Below are 19475 nucleotides of genomic sequence, written 5' to 3'. Positions count from 1 at the left end.
TAAATAATGAACATTTAAATAAAAATAAACAATTTAAATAACTAAGAAATATAAATATTCAAAATAATTTATTTAAATAACTAATTAAATATAAATAATCAAAATTAGTAATTAAATATTAAATAAACAATTTCAATCAAACAATAATTATATTTTAAATAATAAATAAATAAAAATAATCAAAGTAAGTAATGAAAATTTAGATAAACAATTGAAATAAATATTTAATATTTAAATGAATAATTAAATATTCAATTAATAATTCAAAATAAATATTAAATAAACTACTAAAGAATAATAAAACAAATAATTACATATTTATGTTTAAATGTTCAATAAATAATTTAAATAAATAAATAAAAATTATAATAAATAATTAAAATTAAGCATTAAATAAATTATTAAAATAAATGTGAAATAAACAAATAAACAATTATAATAAATAATTTTAATAACCAATTGAAAGAAATAATGAACATTTAAATAATAAATAAACAATATAAATAACCAAGAAATATAAATATTCAAAATAATTTATTTAAGTAAGTAATTAAATATAAATAATCAAAATTTTTAATTAAATATTAAATAAATAATTTCAATCAAACACTAATCATAATTTAAATAATTAATTAAATAAAAAGTAAATATAAGTAATCAAAATAAGTAATTAAAATTGAGATAAACAAATGAAATAAATATCTAAGATTTGAAATAAATAATTAAATATTTAAGTTTTAATGTTCATAAAATAATTTAAATAACCAGTAAATAAACAATTAAAACAATTTAAATAAAGAATTGAAATAAATAATAAAGAATTAAAATAATCTATTAAATAAATAATTTTACAAAAATTAGTTTTTCTCTTTTTATAATTTGTTGTCTAATTTTTAATTCATTTTCTTTATTATCTGTTATTTCGTACGTATATTACTTGCAGTTCAGTTAGTTGAATTTTATGAAATTATGTTTTATCTATTTTCAATTAATAATGTTCTAATATTAGAAATTTTGTAGGATGGATTACCATTTGGACGTCGCCTTGAGACATGTTCCTGGTAAAGTTACGTCGAACTGTAACTTTACCAGCTTCACAGCAGTGTTGAATTCTTTGGACGAGGAGCACGTGGAGATATTATGTCGATCCTGCTTATGGGCCCTGTATTTGCTGTGCTTTGTACAGTTTTCTGGATAGTTGATCGATTCATTACTATGTCGACTGCTTAAACCAGTTGACGGAGATGCTCTCCACTTTGATTTTGGAGACAAGGTTGCTACATTTTCCATATTCGAGTTTGCCCTCATCACCGGATTGAGATGTACCGGCGAAGAAGTAGTGAAGGCCCATACTCCGACAAACAAGAGGCTGCTGAACGATTATTTTAATGGGCACGACAGTGACACTAGCGTAATTAGGAGATGCGATCAGATGTCCGACAAGTTGAAGTTGGGGATGAGGTTTATACTTGAGAGCATACTGAGGTGTCATCACAGGAAAACGTCGATTGACGTTTTTCATTTGCAAGTTGTTGATGACATTGATACGTTCAACAGCTATTCATGAGGGCAGAGATGCTTTGTTGATATTTTATGCGTCTTCAGGAGGTGGCATCCGATGCCTAGGGGAGATAGGCCGGAGCGTAAGTACGATGTATATGGCATGCCATTAGCTTTGCAGGTAAATGTTTAACATAATGAGTTATCTATTTTTTTATTAAATTGTATATATAATAATCGTAATTGTTACAGATATGGGTCTACGAGATTGTCCCCATCCTGACTAGTTGGAATGCGAGTAGAGGGGATACATGCATCCTTCAGATGTACCGCTGGCGAGCACAGGACAAGCCCTTTGCAAAATAGTCATTGGCTATCCTCGATGATCCTGAGGTAGGTATTATACATTTGCATTTTCTGTTGTATGTCATTTTCGAAATATCGATACGTGGTCAGTAATTCGATGAAATATCAATATGTCAGCTTGAAGTCATCATTGAGCTGACACCATCGATCGAAGAGGATGGTCAGACTTATATCTATGATCTGTTGACAGTTCGTCCTGCTTGAGAGAGGCCTGAGGCCATCGTGGATCGGGACACGGTATGTTAATTGAATATAATCTATTGATTATCGTTATAATTTTTGAATAAAGTTATTCATTTGTAATGCTTATTTTTTTAGGAGCGTCATCGATTATCACCTCCGTCGAGGGTGTCACATTCCCTGAGGATGTCGCCTCCGTCGAGGATGTCACCTCCCTACATGAGATCACCTCCATCGAGCGTGTCATCTCCGTCGAGGGTGTCGCCTCACTACATGAGATCACCGTCTCCTACGTCCGGACACCTCCCATGTGGATTTGCTGCACATAGTCAGAGTGCTTCCATCGATGATATGTTCCGACCTATGATGGAGATCAGAGGCGATGTAGTTGACTTACAAGGTGAAGTAGCTGACTGACGATGTGATCTCGAGATGGTACAAGTAGGTTCAGGAGACCTTTATATTGAGGTGTAGCGTTACTGGGCGACATAGCAGGCCTGCATGGGACTGGTGGCTATCAGGACGAAGAGGGTAACGGAAGGGTCGGTGGTTATCAGGGCCGAGGGGGTATGTTGACTCATTGTGGGCATTGGATGATGCATTAGCTTTATTTCTTGGTGGCCTAATGAAGATAGAGATAGAGATGGAGAATTGGGCACCGATGCAGACGGAGGCAGAGGGAGTACCCAAGGCGAAGAGGGTACCGGAGGAGGAGGTCGTAAGGGTGCTGGAGGAGGAAGGAGTACCCGAGGTCGGGAGGGTGCCGGAGGAAGAGGGGGTACCGGAGGTGGAGGTGGAGTTGGTGAAGGTGCCGACGGAGGGGGTACCATCTCAGACGCCAAACTCGCCGGACGTAGTTGTCGAAAGGGACGAAGGAGGTAATCCCGATGGTAAGTGAGGGGGTACCGGAGATTGGGAGGGTGCCGCGTGCTGTTGACGTGTCAGAGCTGGTGGTCGGCAAGAGGTTGAGGGTACCATCACAATACGTCGTTTCTCCCTTTATCGCGGAGGCGAAGAAGAGGAGATTCGTCGATAGCAAGCGCCCCCAATTTATTCAGAGAAGTGGACCACACCAAGTGAAAAGCGTTTGAGATGGAGTGGAGAGCAAATAGGCCCGAGTAAGTACTGTATTATTCGTTAAGGATTAGTACATTACGTTGACATTGACACATCTATACTGCTTTTAACAATTTCTTTTTTATTTTTTCAGAGCCAGCCGCAGGATTGCTCATAAGACGATCTCGGACGCTTAGAAATGATTTCACGATATCACCACTTCGGGGGCTTGGCTAACCGACGATGTAAGTGAAGTAGTAATATTGTTATTTATTACGTATACATATTTTTGAATTTTGAATTTATGAAATTAAATAACTCATTTTTTAATTGGTGTTTCCTGATGTAGCACATTGACTTCGCCATGAATTTGCTACGAGATCGAGCTGAAAGACATCCAAAATCTTCAACATTCCTGGCCGACTCATATTGAACACCGAGTTCATACGTGTCGTTGACATTGAGTACTAAACGCTCCAAACTATAGGTAGCGAGTACACGGTGCCTACATACATGATGGAATGGGTCGTAGAGATGTGGCCAAGTGTCCAGGGAAAGCCATGGGAGGGTTGTATGCATCCGTACATCCCGATGTGTGTGAATTATCACTACATTGTAGTGGAGATTGTATTCGCCGACTCGACTAGTCGAGCGAACATCACTGTGTAGGACACGACGACGACGATGCAGCAAATATCGTAAGTGTTTGTAATTTTATTTTTTTAATTTACAACTTACGTTTTAGTTAGACGGTGATGTTAGGGTTGGGCAAATCTCCCGAACCGAACCGAATCCGACGGTTCTTGTTGAATTAAATACCCAAAAGAGTATCTGATTGAGAATCGATGGGTGTGGTTCGGTTCTTGGTTCTATACCAAGAACCGAGGAACTGAATGAGAATCGAACCTTTCTAACTTTTTTTTATATTAAATAAATCAAATGTTTTTAATTTTAATTTTTTTCCAAACAAATTAACAAATTAACAATTTCTAAATCCAAATTTTTAGCCCAATAATTGTCTCATTTCTAATTTTTTTGTTTTTGGCCTAACCCATTTTATTGTTTGATTTCTAATTTTTTTAATTTTTGGCCCAACATGATCCAACCCAACTAAATAACCCTAAACATTAAAGTGTAAACTAAACACCTACGTGCTACAACTACAAGCATAAGTGCATAACCTCGGTCCCTGTCCGCGGTTCTTGATACACTCACTCTCGCAGTCCCAGCCTCGTTGACATTTTCAAACCCATAGAATCGCCGACCCGGAGTTCTCAGACAGTCTGACCCTCCCCACTCGAGGCTCCGACGAGTTTCGAACTTTCGTTCGCCGCCTTCCAGAGTTCAAATTTTGGTGAGTTCTTTCACGTTGCCGTTTGTTTTCACTTTTCACTACTTCTGTGAGTGAGATGATTTTTTCGAACCAAAATATTTTATGTTCTTTAGTGATGATAGGTGAACAATTAGTTTTTCACATTTTACACTTTCTGTTCAAAATTTAAAATTTTGGAGTTTGTATTGGATCCACTGGTCTGGTAACTTACATAACTGGGAAAGTAGGAATTCCTCTCTTTTCCTTGAGGGTTTCAAATTCTTAGTTTTGCATTATGGTATCAGGTAATAATAATCTCTATAAAGCCAACCCAATTTGCGAATTCACATGGCATTGAGACTCTCATCCATTGTCTCCTCCACAGTGATTCGTCGACGACTCCCTTTGGTGGGTAAATTTTGAGTGCTTAGTTTGGGTCTTTCTAATCTCTGCCCTTATATTTCTCTCTCCTCCAAAACGGGCTGTGCTCAGTCCCTCCCCTTAGTCCTTCACTTACGATAATATTTCACTCTATATGCCTGATAACAAGGAAAATGTATGCATATCATTTTCATGGAAATATGTTTCATAGTGAAAATTAACAAATGAGGTTGCCTTCTTTCTTGACTTTTTAGATCACAGCATAGGAGCGATCATAGTATAAAAATGGAAACAAATAGAAAGACAGTCCCCTGCAGTTAACGGTTAGCTTATTTCTTGGTGGTTTTTGTATACTGACTTACATGATTAGTTAGTAGTGTTTTCCAGAATGTTTTGCTGGTTTCGCTCTATTTGTTAATAGCGTTTGATGATTTTGTTCTACATTGTTTGTGTAGGATTTAATCAAGTTTCTTGTTAAGGTGATACCAATTCTGGATGCCCAAATGGGAGACAAAAAAAAAGCCTAATGAGAGGTCAGGAATATGGAATCATTTCACTAAGATACTTGGTGGAGAGAGAGCAAAATATAATTACTGCGGGAGAACATTTAAGGTTGATACTAATAGTGGAACTTCTAGCATGTGGAAGCATTTAAAAACTTGTTATGCATATAAGAACACTAAAATTGATGAAAACCAATCACTACTCACTTGAGAAAACAATAATGGTGGTATTATGCCTACGGTATTTAATAAAGAAATGTGTAGAAAAGCATTGGTCATGATGATTATTATTGATGAATTGGCTTTTTCCTTTGTGGAAGGTGTGGGTTTTAAGGAATTTGTTCGTCAACTTTGCCCTAGATATGAGGTTCCTTCTCGAAGAATGATTACTAGAGATGTGCTACATCTCTACCATGAAACAAAGGAATCGTTGAGGATTAAATTTATTAAGGATAGGCAAAGGATTTCTTTAACCATTGATTGTTGGAATTATATGGTAGTCACAGTACACTTTATTGATAGAAATTGGAAATTGCATAAGAGGATATTGAGTTTTTCTGTGGTTCCAAATCATAAAAGGGAGACAATTGGGAAGATTATTGAGACGCGTCTGCTTGATTGGGGAATAGAGTGTGTGGGTACCATTACTGTAGATAATGCAAACACAAATGATGCAGCAATCGTTTATGTGAAAAACAAGTTGAAGAATTGGAAACCTGATGATACTATGATTTTAGGTGGCTCTTATCTACATGTACGTTGTTCAGCATACATAGTCAATTTGATTGTTAAAGAAAGGTTGAAAGAGTTTAATCCATCTATAGATAGTATTCTCAATGCGGTAAAATATTTTCGATCATCTCCTTCTCGATTGACAAAATTTAAATGTTGTATTGAAAGGGAAAAAATTACATGCACAAAACTTGCTATTTTAGATGTTCCTACTAGATGAAATTCAACATTCTTAATGTTGGATAGTGCATTGAATTTTGAAAAAGCTTTTAAAAGAATGGAGGAAGAGGACGGATTTTATTGTAAATATTTTGATGAAAATGAAGGTGGAAAAGAAAAAGAGGGGCCACCTACAAGTTATGATTGGGAGAAAGCTAGAAAATTTGTTAAGTTTCTAAGAACCTTTTATGATGTCACATTGAAGTTTAGTGCTTCATTGAGTGTTACTTCCAATATTTACTTCCATGAAGTTTGTAAAATCGAGCAAATTTTGAAGAAAATGGGTGAGAAGCAAGATTATTTGCCAAGTAGTACAGCAAATAGTATGAAGATTAAGTTTGACAAGTATTGGGGTAAAGCTGATAAAATGAATAGGATTTTGATTTTAGCAGTCGTGCTTGATCCTATGTATAAGTTGGAGTTTGTTGTACATTGCATTGGTATTTTGTATAACAGTGTTAAAGTTGAAGCCACAAAAAATGAGCTCATGAAATTATTGTATGCTTTATATGACCAACAAAAGGGATGGCATCGTTCAAACAATGGACCGAGTGGAAGTGAAATTGGGGGTGATGAATCTAATGATGGAGTCACTTTGTTGGTGGATTTGAATGATGATGATGGTGATTGGGATGATTGCAATTTTGATTTTGGGTACAAGAAATTGAAAACTACCAAAATGGATTTTTTTGGAAAAGATGAGGTACAACGATATCTAATGGAATCCACTGAAGATGCTAGTGATGAAAATTTTGACATTTTGAATTGGTGAAAGATCAATAAATCAAAATTTGAAATTTTATCTGAGGTTGCAAGGGATGTTCTTGCCATTCATGTATCTACAGTTGCTTCTGAGTCAGCATTTAGTACTGGAGGGCGCATTCTTGATCCATTTAAGAGTTCTTTAACTCCTAAAACAGTTGAAGCCTTGATCTGTACAAAAAATTGGCTAAGGGAAGAATCTAGACTTTTGAAAGTTTTCCAAGATAGAGTTTGTATTGAAAAGACGGAGTTCTATGAGGGCATTGAGACAGGTAATAATATATACACACTATTAAATCTTATTAGTTGAACAAATTTGAACTTATTTATGATTGTTAATAAATTAATTGCGCTTTTTCAATTTTTTCTTGCAGAGTTTCTTAATAGTGAGTATGACAAGTCAAGCAATTGATGGATAGTTGAAATTTTAGTATTAGTATCTACTCTTTGGTATTTGTAAATTGTAAGCATTAGTAAATTAATGTTGTTGGACAACTTGTTATTTACATATTATTAAATTTGACTATGTTAATTTGTAAAACTACGATTGAATGTATCATTAGTTGTATTTATATAGCGTTTTTATAAATATTAAAAAATTTAATTATAGTACGGAACCAAATGGAACCGAACCGAACCGAATCCGAACAGCTCCATAATTATATTTGGACCCGACGGTTCCATTTACTAGATACCCGAAAATTTTAGTTCGGCTCGGTTCTCTTTAGAACCGAACCGACCCGTGCCCACCTCTAGGTGATGTGCTAATACAATATTGTGTAATTGTAGGGGTGATTGCGGCATGTTCGCCATCAAGTATAGAGAGTTTTTAAGTGTAGCACAGAAGGTTGATACAATCAACCAAGCGTGGATACAAAATTGGAGACATAAATTAACATGTGATTTATTTGAATTTAATGGTGATCCGCAGATATTGGAGCTGTGTTTTTTTTAAAATAATTGTAAATATTGTAACATTTAAACATTGTATATTTCATTCATTCATTTGTAATTCCGAAATAATTGTAAAATGTATATTATTTATTTTGTAGTTTATGTGTTTATTTAAATATTTCATGATATATTTATAATGTTTATTTATTTGTGGAAAACGCACTGTGTTTTAAAAAAAATTCAAATATTACGAATCTAATTAATGAAATATTGAAATATAAAAACTAAATCTAATAATTAACATAAATAATTAACATTAATGTTATAAATAATGTTACATAAACTTCAATTATACATCTGTTACGTTGTCATGTAGAGGGATCTGACTTGTACAAAATCTTCTGATATGTCCTGTTGTACTGCACTTGCCGCATTTATGAGGCCGGGGAAATTCTCCTGTCAATGGTATCTAGACGTACGTGTACGTCCGGGGGTACGTGGATCGACTGCTGGTGGTAACAAGTTATTCAATGAGAGAATGTGATCAGAAACTTTCTACGCAGCTTTATTCGGTACAGAAAATGTGGTTTCGGCATACGCTGCTCTCCAAGAACAAGTAGTGTAATAAGCACTGCATAAGGTGTGTGATGAAATTCTTCTATACATAGCCACTCCCACTACATGTGTTCACGGAAAACTCTCCAACTGAAACTGTCTACACATGCACGTGTTATCATTCAAGTCGATGATATATTCGAAATTATGTGCACATCTCACGGAGAAGCGAAACTGATCCAGTGGTTTTACATATATTTTTTTCGCCACCTCTAGAGTCTTGAAGAGTTTATCTTCTTGAGCCAAAGTTAGCACACTTGTGCAGCTCTATGATTCCTCACGACGAACATGAAATCACTGTTGCAGCTTGTCACGAATGTTCTCAAACATTGCGAAAATTGATAACTCTCGATCCTTCTTGAAAAAGGCATTGAGCGTTTCCGCATTGTTCAGCGTTATAATGTTGTATCGACATCCTGAAAAATGTGATCGTGCTCAATGTTCGATCCCCATCCCTGTTAGATACTCCCATGCATCATAAGATTTACTTTCTATTTCAATCATAAAACTTTTCAAACTTTTGAAAACTGTAAGCCTCTGCGGTTCTCCTAAATAACATAACAATGCCCTTGCCTCGATTCTTAATTTTCATGTTCCCCTATATATAATCTATACAATAACCATGATGTACCTTGAGGAAGACTTCGGCGATACCGTTAATTATTGACTGTCTTTGGTCTGTTACGAATGCAAGGTTCTCGACATCCCCAATTACTTCCCTCAACTTCGTGAAAAATCAACACATCACTAGATCATTTTCTCCGTCAACTATGTCGAATGCAAGAAGGTTAAATAAACATTTAAACAAAGAAATACCTGGCCAATTTAGCATAACTCTCTTCGGTCGAACCCATCAAGTCCTCCAATGCACATTCTTTGGCCTTCCAAGCCTTCTAATAGCTCATTACCACCTCATACTCTCGACGAACGTCATTAATGTTGTCCGAAGGTCTGCAAATCATTCGTGGGTCCTGAAACTTGTGCATTATTTCTCGACCAATGAACCGTAGTCGGGATTGCCTGTGATAATTTAGACGAATACCCACTTCGTAAGTATGTTTTCACGCATACTTACGAACGACAAAGAACTCATTCGTGTCCATTTTCGTCGCTCACAAACGCCAAAGGCAACTATCGTCAACACAAACAATTGTGTAAGTCGACTTGTTTGATTTCTTTACTTTATACTCAAAATTGTGTTTCAAAGCAATCCGATGAAGAGCTTCCTGCAAATCTTTTTTTGTGTTAAACAGTTGCTCGACATACAAATCTTCATCATCAGGGACTACACACAAACAATTAGAGGATCATGCACTCGGTCCAGCCTGTGAGCTCTCACTCGACTCATGTCTCAGATGGGATAAAACAATCAAATTTTCATTTGTAAAATCATTATCTCTTACGTTGTCTTGAACTATCGAGCAAATTCTGTGTAACAGTGAGATCATGGTGAGAAGTAACTGTCTCTGGAATAGCCACAACATTATCACAAACTATCTCCACTCTGTCCCAAAACTCATTCACATTACGATCTCCTCCATCGAAATTTTCATGTTCACTCTCGAGGACATTCTTCTTCATCAAAGTTACTCAAATAGGAATCACATGTTTCTAGTTCATTTCAATTAAAACCTTCATTTCGACTTCACAAGTAACCATTATAGATAGAATTGAAATGGATGTATGCTCGCCCATTAGAAATCTCAGTTCCATGTCGTACTCAAAGGGATCGACTTTCAGCAAGTTCTGTATCTTATTGTACATTTCTGCATATGATGTACTTGATGGTATCACAATTGCAGTACAACCATGTCATTCACTCGTATATTTCCACATCTATCGATCATTTTCATTCTTTTCAAATTCACCAGAATAACAAATCAGGACACTAGCTGATCCCATATCTGCATTATGAAACATCATTTATTAAAAAAATATAATAGGATGAAAAAATATGCTACGTAAGACACAAAAAAAGTAAAAAATGGCCCGGACAGTTAACAATAGGCTCGGGCCGGATGTTAACATCTGGCCTTTTTTTCTCGTTTTTGCTAAAAAAAATTATACATCCGTTTAAGACTGTAATAATTTATTTTTCTAAAATTATAAACTGAATTAAGATTTAAAGATTCAAATAATGTACTAATTTAACTAAAATGAAATTAAAAATACTTATTTATACTTACCAATTTCGAGTGCTGGCTGTGGGTAATATTTTTTTATTGAGCCTTTGATAATTTTATGAGATTTCAATGTTCAAGCAGATGGAAGAGGAAATTTCTTTTAATTGTGTTGGAGAATTTGATAAGGAAAGTGATTTCATTCTGAAATCTAAGTAGGAGTGTTTGGGTTTATTAATTTTTTGAAAGAGGGTATTATTGTTTTTTTGACCAAATGATATGTTTTTCTAATTAGAAAACATAATAATGGCAAAAATGACATTTACTCTTCAAAATGCCCTTTTGATGAATGGCAAAAAAATGTCGGTCAATGTGACAAAGTGGTTGTCCGACTTGGCGCTTTTGAAAAGTACCCCTAAAACTTCTCCAATAGCTTTCTCAATCTCTTAGCATGTCTATATGAGATTATTGTCAATTTTCACAATCTCAATGTCATACATTTTTTAATGGCATTCTTGAGCTTGACAAATAATCATTACCGTTCAAGTTGCCACATCATTCTCTCCATCACTATCTCAAACATCAAAGTGCAAATCTCGACGGGTATCGAGAACTTTGATCATTTTTAAAAGAACTAGTCAAAGTTGAACGTGTATTGCACATTATTCTAAAAAAAGTTTATAAGTGATGTAAAAGTAATACTTGCTACCAATTTTTTGGAAGATTTGATGAGTTTCAGACAAATTAAAGAAAATAAAAATATTAGCATAGAAATTTAAGAGAATAAAATTGCATTCAAATTGTACTCCCAGAACTCAATTTTTATGATTTAATTTTTTTTAATGATGAAATACTATAAATGAGTAATCTTTTTTATGTTAGATTTGATTCATAAAAATTAATTGTTAATATACAAATTTAAATACTCATTAAAATTTCTAGATACATGAATATGAATAAATTTATCTATAATAACTCTAGATTCATGTAATTCAAGATTTATCAAGTGAAAGTTCATTGAATCTAGGTTAATGTGAATGTTAATTAATTGAAAATTCATAACACTAATTTCATAAATAACAATAACTATGTAATATTTATTACGTATCGAAAAACGAAAAGTAAGGTATTATTGAAATAATTGAATTGTAGGGATGTTAAAATAGTCTAAAAAATGATTTTCCCTTAATGTGATATTTTAATATATCATAGATAATACTATGTAGGTGGCGCAGATGAGACATTAATTAAATGAGTTATTTAATTCTACATATCAATTAATGCTACATTGGCGTTACTTAGTCTGAGTTTGCAATTCAAGTGATGCTAAATAGCATTACTCTTTTTAAAAGTTGGGCTGACACAATCAGATCAAATTTCATACTCACAATGGGTAACTAACTGTAGTCATCATAATTTATTAACAATATTTCAACCAAGTGAATGGTATGTTTTCAGACCTCGATTGAATGCGAGTGGATTTTATTGAGAGCAGAAAGTAAAAACTCTGCAAGGCGAACGAATTATTACATATCTTGAATTTTTATATTGGAAAATTTATAAAAATGTCACAAAAAATAAAAGTTCCAAAAAATTTGTCATTTTCACTTTTTGTGAGCAAAAATGTCACATTTTTGGTGTGCAAAGTCCAAAATATCCTTAATGACACATTTCTAATAGCATTAAATGCTTGATTTGAAGGAAAAGCATTGACTTAATGTGATCATTTAATTTCTATGTAGAAAACATGGAGAAATATATTTTTTATTGATTAATATGAATTTTTGTTAATAAAAAATCACCAAAGAAATTTAAAAACGTAACATAAATAAGAAACCCTACTTTTTCTCCATCTTATTCATTTTTATTGATCAAGAAGACATTTGTGTTGCATTCTTCATCCATTTTGAGATGTTAGGAATTACAAATTATTTATATTTTACTTTTATAGCTTTTTATTTGTACATGTTAAATACAACATGAGCATATTTCTTTGAAATTTTTGAAAATAGCATGCATTCATTTGTTTGGTTTTGGAATCCTTCATAAAATATCATTATCACCATTAATGTTTTGAGTAATTTCTTCTATTACCACCATTAAAGTCTCTTTAATAACAAGGCCCATATGCCATTTACATTTTGTCATTTGGTAGCTAAATAACAATGATCACACTTAATGTGATGTGTTGAAGAAGCCTGAGAAACTCACTACTGTTTGCTTCCGGACATTCTCGAAATTTACAAACCGTCGGGCTAGACGTTTGAGATGTCGAACCCGACATTTACAAACTGTCGGGTTATACAATTTTACTTTCAATTCGGACACTTCAAAATGATGGAAACCCTTGATTTGACCTTTTGCTATTGTACTGATTTACGTATTATGCAGTGCGATTTTCATGCTATTAAATGCCAACATATTGATTTTAAATTCTTACCATTGCGATCCCAACATTTCAGGCATGAGTAATCATTTGAAATTCATTGTGTCGCATGGGGGATTATTTATGTGGATGACGAATGGAAGTGGGGAGACGGCTCTGCCAATCAATAAATGTATAGTAGGTTAGGTGCGGCAGATGCCTACAATTTGACATGTAAATTAACCGGATGAGGCCACTTGTACCCCTAACCAAAGGTCACGATCTAACTTGTGACACTATAAATACTCCCCCATATACCCCATACAAAGGCTAATGCAAGAATCAAAACAAGAAATCATATTTTACTCAACTCTCTCTCTCTCTCTCTCTTATTATCTTGCAACATAAACGAGTTCATACATATTTAGATACACATTTACAAACATCGATTGGTAATTACTGTGCAATCGGTCTACGAACATCCCGTCGGATTCCGAACGTTCTCGTCTCGCGCCGTTGAGCTACTCCCACGCCCTTGATCTGTCTGTTTTAGACTGTCCACCTGTCTTAGCGTGTTGGACTTTTGCTCACGTGTGCGCGGTGGGTCCGACATCTGCTGGCAACAATTTTTGGGGTCAACAGATTGACGATGTCTGTGGGAAACCATACAATAACCACGAACAACCTTATGGTAAAAATTTATCGAAGAGGAACATTTGGGCATCCCCTTTGAAAAAGGATTTGTTCTTGAAAAAGAACAAGAGAAGGCCCCACAACTTAGCAAAAATCTGAATGTCAAATAAAGAAAATGAGTTCAAATGAAGACACACCTCCCAGGAGGGTAAGAGAAAATGTAGGTGTGCCCCTTCCAGCAGCTCGGCACCAACTCCACCACCACCATAAAAGAGGTGGAATGCGAGTGACAACCCGGCTATCAAGAGAAATGGCCACCATGGCAGCCAACATGAGGGAATTGCTAGCCAGAACATGGCTATGAGAGAACTCATGGCCCAAATGCAAGGCCAGGGAAGCTTCCCTATTCTTCCATACGCCCCCAAGGGCACTACCAGCAAGAAGATGAAGTTCAAAGTCAGAGAGTTACCTCTTCGGACTATAGCTGAGGTAGAAGTCCATTTGAAAGGAAGTGAAAGTTGATGTTTCTTCCAACTATGCTTCTGGGCGACCCACCGAGGTCCCTTTGAACCATGATAACTTTCCACCTCCATATGAGCAAGTGCGAAGACATAGGAGGTCAGATAGTGTATTTGATAAAATCAGCCTTGTAGAATTGAGGCCTAGTCAACAATAGCCTGGCGAGCCTTGGACAAGGCCACAGCCTCCACCTCCAATGCCTTAACAGCTAGAAGAAAGGCATGAAAATGCCCCTTGTGTTGCACCGCCTAGAAATAGGCACCAAAGGAGGGAAGAGGAAGCTAGGAACCGTTTGGGCACCTCTCACCAACCGCCAAGGTATGAGGTCGAAGAAAACGATTTAGATGAGCAGCAAAGGTCCTGTGACTTAGACGATGATGATAAAAACCTACCATTCTTGAGGGAATTAAGGAGTGCCCAGGTCTTGAACCACTACGTTATGCACAAGATATCAAAGTATGACGGAAGAGGCGACCCAGGGAAGCACCTGAATGCTTACAAAATTCACATGAGCCTAAGGGGCGCCACCCCAACTGTAAAATGCAGAGCTTTCCACTTAACACTTAGCGGAGCAACTGAAATTTGGTATAGTAGGTTACCACGTGGGAGCATAAGAAGTTGGCCCGAATTCAAGACCACTTTCTTGAAGAGGTTCGCTGTGAGCAAAGAGGGAGAGGCTCTTCTCCAACATCTCCAAAATATGAGACAGGCACATGGGGAGTCCCTAAAGAGCTTTCTATCATGCTTCACTGATGAGATGACGTACTGTGAGCAAGTCACCGACCATGAGGTGTTATCTATACTGAAAGGAGGCCTGACCATGAACACCCTATTTTGAAGGGACGTGCAAAATCAAGACCCCACCATCTATGATGCCCTACTCGAGATGATGAGACGGGAGATCATCAATGAAAAATTGATTGAGCATAGGAACAGGGCAAGTAGAGGCCTCCCACCTCCGTAAAGATAGTGTGCTAGAGGGCAGACCTCCCACTTGATGGATTACCAAATGAACCAAGCCGGTAATGAGAGTTCTGGGTAAACACTTGCCACCACCACTCTGAATGCAGTTCCTACCTTAGCATACGAGGATATCAACCAGTCACTGACACCCAGCAGATGGGAACTCTGCAAGGATCCCGCAGGAGGAGAGGCCGAGGCCGGGGTTCGGGACCTAGAAATAGGTCAAATCCGAACCTCCCCGGATACTACATATACCATCGGTCCTATGGCCATGACACAACAAATTGTCAAGACTATGCTCACCATGCCTGACAAGAACCCCTAGGAATAGAAATGAATCCCCCCAGGTGAACAGGCCCCTACCTAGGTATGATAATCGACCTGGGCGTGAAGAGACCATTCCCCGTCAAAGGGATGTTTCCCTGCGATGAAGGGAGCACGGTGCAAAGAGGCCCAGGGAAGGGCGCAGACATCGAAGAAATCGGTAAACTCAGGATGAGGCCCCTATCCACGAGGTGGATACCATATTTGGAGGCCCATATGTGGACGGTGAAACACAGAACGCTAAAAGAAATTACGCCCGTAAGGCTAAGCTCCCCCCGCTGACCAGCTATATTATGAACCACAGCTCTCAGAGGAATCAAGTTCCACCTGTTGTCTTCACCCAGGAGGACGCTGAAGAAGTTCACTACCCCCACTGCGATGCACTTGAGGTGAGAGTGGTCATAGCCCGGAATGGGCTCAAACGAATGCTAGTTGACAACGGTAACTCTGTTAACGTTCTATTCGGGTTCACCTTCGACAAGATGATACTGGACCATGAGTTGACGCCCACCTCCACTCCCTTGTACGAATTTATCGGAGATAGCATCACTTCAAGAGGAAAGATCACCCTTGCAGTGGAGATGGATGAGTCTTTCCAAACTTCAATGAACTTCATGGAGTTCCTCATTGTTGATAGTCGATCGGCCTTTTGGGTAGGCCATCCCTAAAAGAATTGAGAGCCATCACCTCCATCCACCACCTATGCATGAAATTCTCAATGAAAAATGGGGTGGCAATAGTGAGAGGTGACCAAAGAGGCTCAAAAGAGTGTTATCTGAGCTCCATCAGAAAGGTAAAGCCCCAAGACGTCCATGTGATTATCGTCGACATAGTCATGGCTGATGTCCTAGGTGATGCTCCCCCCCCCGGAACTGAAGATGTGGAAATGATCGATGCACCACCCATTCTTGAAGTATTGGTCATCGATGAGATTGACCCCTGCATGATTGAACACGAACCTCAAGCATCCCCAGTTGAGGAACTTAAGAGCTTCTCGGTGGACCCTCGAGACCCATCCAAATTGTTGAAAGTGGGCAAAAGCTTGTCCAACATTTTGAAAGAAAAGATCAAGAATTTCCTAAGTAGGAACCTTGATATCTTTGCTTGGAGGCATGATGACATGGTAGGCATAGACCTCAAGGTTAGTTGCCACCACTTGAAAATTGATCCTAAGGTTGCTCCGCACAGACAAAAGAGAAGAGCCCTTAACCCTAAGAGTTATGAGGCCTTGAAGGACGAAGTTCAGAAACTCATCTAAAATGGCTTTATCAGGGAGGCCACCTATCCGAGGTGGGTCTCCAACCCGATTTTAGTGAAGAAACACAACGAAAAATGGTGGGTATGCATTGATTTTACTAGCCTCAATAAAGTTTGCCCCAAGGACAGCTTTCCACTCTAAAGGATTGACCAACTGGTAGACTCCACGACTGGACACGAGCTGTTAAGCTTCATGGACACATACTCCAGCTACATCCAAATTCCCATGCATCAAGCCGATGAGGAACACACCTCTTTTATCACAGATAGAGGCATTTACTGCTATAAGATGATACCCTGCGGGTTGAAAAACACCGGGACCACATATCAAAGGCTCGTCAACAAAATGTTTGTGGACCTCATCGGCAAGACAATGGAGGTCTACGTAGATGACATGCTTGTGAAAAGTTTGGAAGCTGGAGACCACTTAACGCACCTCAACAACACCTTCCAAATCTTGAGAAGGTATAGAATGAGGCTCAACCCCCTCAAGTGCGCTTTCGGGGTTGCCTCCGAAAAATTCTTAGGATACATGGTCAACCAACATGGAATTGAAGCCAACCCTGAGAAGATTGAGGCCCTATGCAAGATGAGGTCTCTCCAAAAGCCAAAGGAGGTACAAAGCTTGACTGGACGAGTGGCCGCACTTAGTTGCTTCGTCTCCAAAGCTACAGACAAATGCCTCCCATTTTTCAAAGCGTTGAAAGCTAGGAAAAAGTTCCAATGGACTGAGGAATGTGAAGAGGCCTTCTAGGGTTTGAAAAGGCACCTAGGGCAGGCCCCCCTTCTCTCCAAATCGAAGCCCGACGAGATTCTTCAACTGTATTTGGTCGTCTCCAATGAGGCCATCGGTGCTATTCTAATCCGAGAAGAAGGGACCACCCAACTCCCCGTATACTATACAAGTAAAGCACTCCTATCATCAAAAACCCGTTGCCCCGATATGGAGAAGCTCGCTCTGGCCTTGATCACGGCTTCCAAGAAATTGAGGCCCTATTTCCGAGCCCACACCATATATGTGTTAACAAACTTTCCCTGAGGCAGGTACTTCAAAAGCCCAATGCCTCAGGAAGATTATTGAAATGGGCGGTAGAGCTAAGTGAATTTGACCTCCTTTTCAAGGCCAGGGTGATCATCAAGGGCCAAGCCTTGGCTGATTTTGTGGCAGAATTTACCAATTTACCCGAGGTGGATGAAATCAAGGAAAATGTCGAGCCCCCTACATGGAACTTATTCATGGATGGATCGGCTGGGGACACCTGCTCAGGTGCCAGAGTTGTCTTCATCAACCCGAAAGGTCACAAGCTGAACTCAATTGTGAGGATCGGTTTCAAGGCTACCAACAATGTGGCAGAATATGAGGCGCTTCTTACAGGCCTCAGATTAGCCAGAGAAATGCAAGTGAAGAGGCTACTTATCAGTAGTGACTCCCAGTTGGTCGTTAGCCAGGTAAACGACAACTTCTCAGCTAGAGACAAAACCATGGCCTACTACTTGAAAATGGTGATGAACCTCGTCCCATCCTTTGAAAAGTTTGAGTTGATCCAGATCTCCCGCGTTGAAAATACACATGTGGATGCACTCTCCAAACTTGCAACTAGTAAGGACTCCGAACTACTCACAGTAGTGCCAATAAAGTACCTCCTCATACCATCAACCGAAGCCCCCAATGTGATGTGGGTGGTCGGGACTCCTACCTGGATGCAGCCCATCGTAGCCTACCTAAGGGACCAGGTACTTCCCATTAATAAGAATAAAGCTTACAAGCTATGGAGGAAGTTAGCTCATTTTCTCTTTATTGATGATGTACTCTACAAGAGGAGCTCTCCTCTCCACTCCTTCAATGCATGGGAGGAGAAGAGGCTACCTACATCTTATGGGAAGTCCACGAGGGAGTTTGCGACAACCGCTCTGGAGGACTATCTTTGGTGCAAAAAATACTGAGACAGGGGTACTATTGGCCTACCTTGAAAAAGGACGCCCTCCAATTTGTACGAAAATGTGACAAATGCCAACGATTCTCTCCTATCCAAAGACAACCATCGCAAGATTTGACCACGGTCTCCAGCCCATGGCCCTTCTTGAAGTGGGGTGTGGACCTCATAGTCCTATCCCGAAAGGCAGAGGAGGAACGAGCTTTGCAATTGATGCCATTGATTACTTCACGAAGTGGGTCGAAGCTAAACCACTGGCAAAAATCACATAGGCAAACACTTTCAAGTTCTTGTGGAAGAACATTATATGCCGGTTCGGGATTTCCTACTTAATCGCCTGAGACAATGGTAAATAGTTCGACAACAAGAACGTTAGAAGTTTGTGTGAAGAACTTGGCATCAAGAAGCACTTCTCCACACCTCACCATCCACAAGCAAATGGCCAGGTTGAGGCTGTGAACGAGACCATCAAACACGTCCTGAAAAGAAAGCTTGATGTGTCAAAAGGGGCCTGGGTGGATGAGCTACCATAAGTGCTTTGGGCAATCCGAACCACTACGAGGACCCCCACAAGGAAAACACATTTCTTCATGGCATAAAGAACCGAGGCAATGAGCATCGTCGAGGTCGGACTTCCATCGCCACGACGTCTGCACTTCAGTGAAATAACAAATGACGAGCTTCGGAGGTGTGACCTCGACTTCATTGAGGAAAGAAAAGATGACGCCCAGCTGAAGCTCGCCCATATCAAAGAAAGATGACGAAGTACTTTAACTCAAAGGTGAAGAAGAGGTCATTTCGAATCAATGACCTGGTCCTTAGGAGAGTCTTCCTCTACTC

The sequence above is a fragment of the Olea europaea genome, chromosome 11 (genome assembly GCF_002742605.1).
Source record: "Olea europaea var. sylvestris chromosome 11, O_europaea_v1, whole genome shotgun sequence".
NCBI classification, from domain to species: Eukaryota; Viridiplantae; Streptophyta; class Magnoliopsida; order Lamiales; family Oleaceae; genus Olea; species Olea europaea.
Note: the sequence above shows the minus strand (reverse complement) of the source record.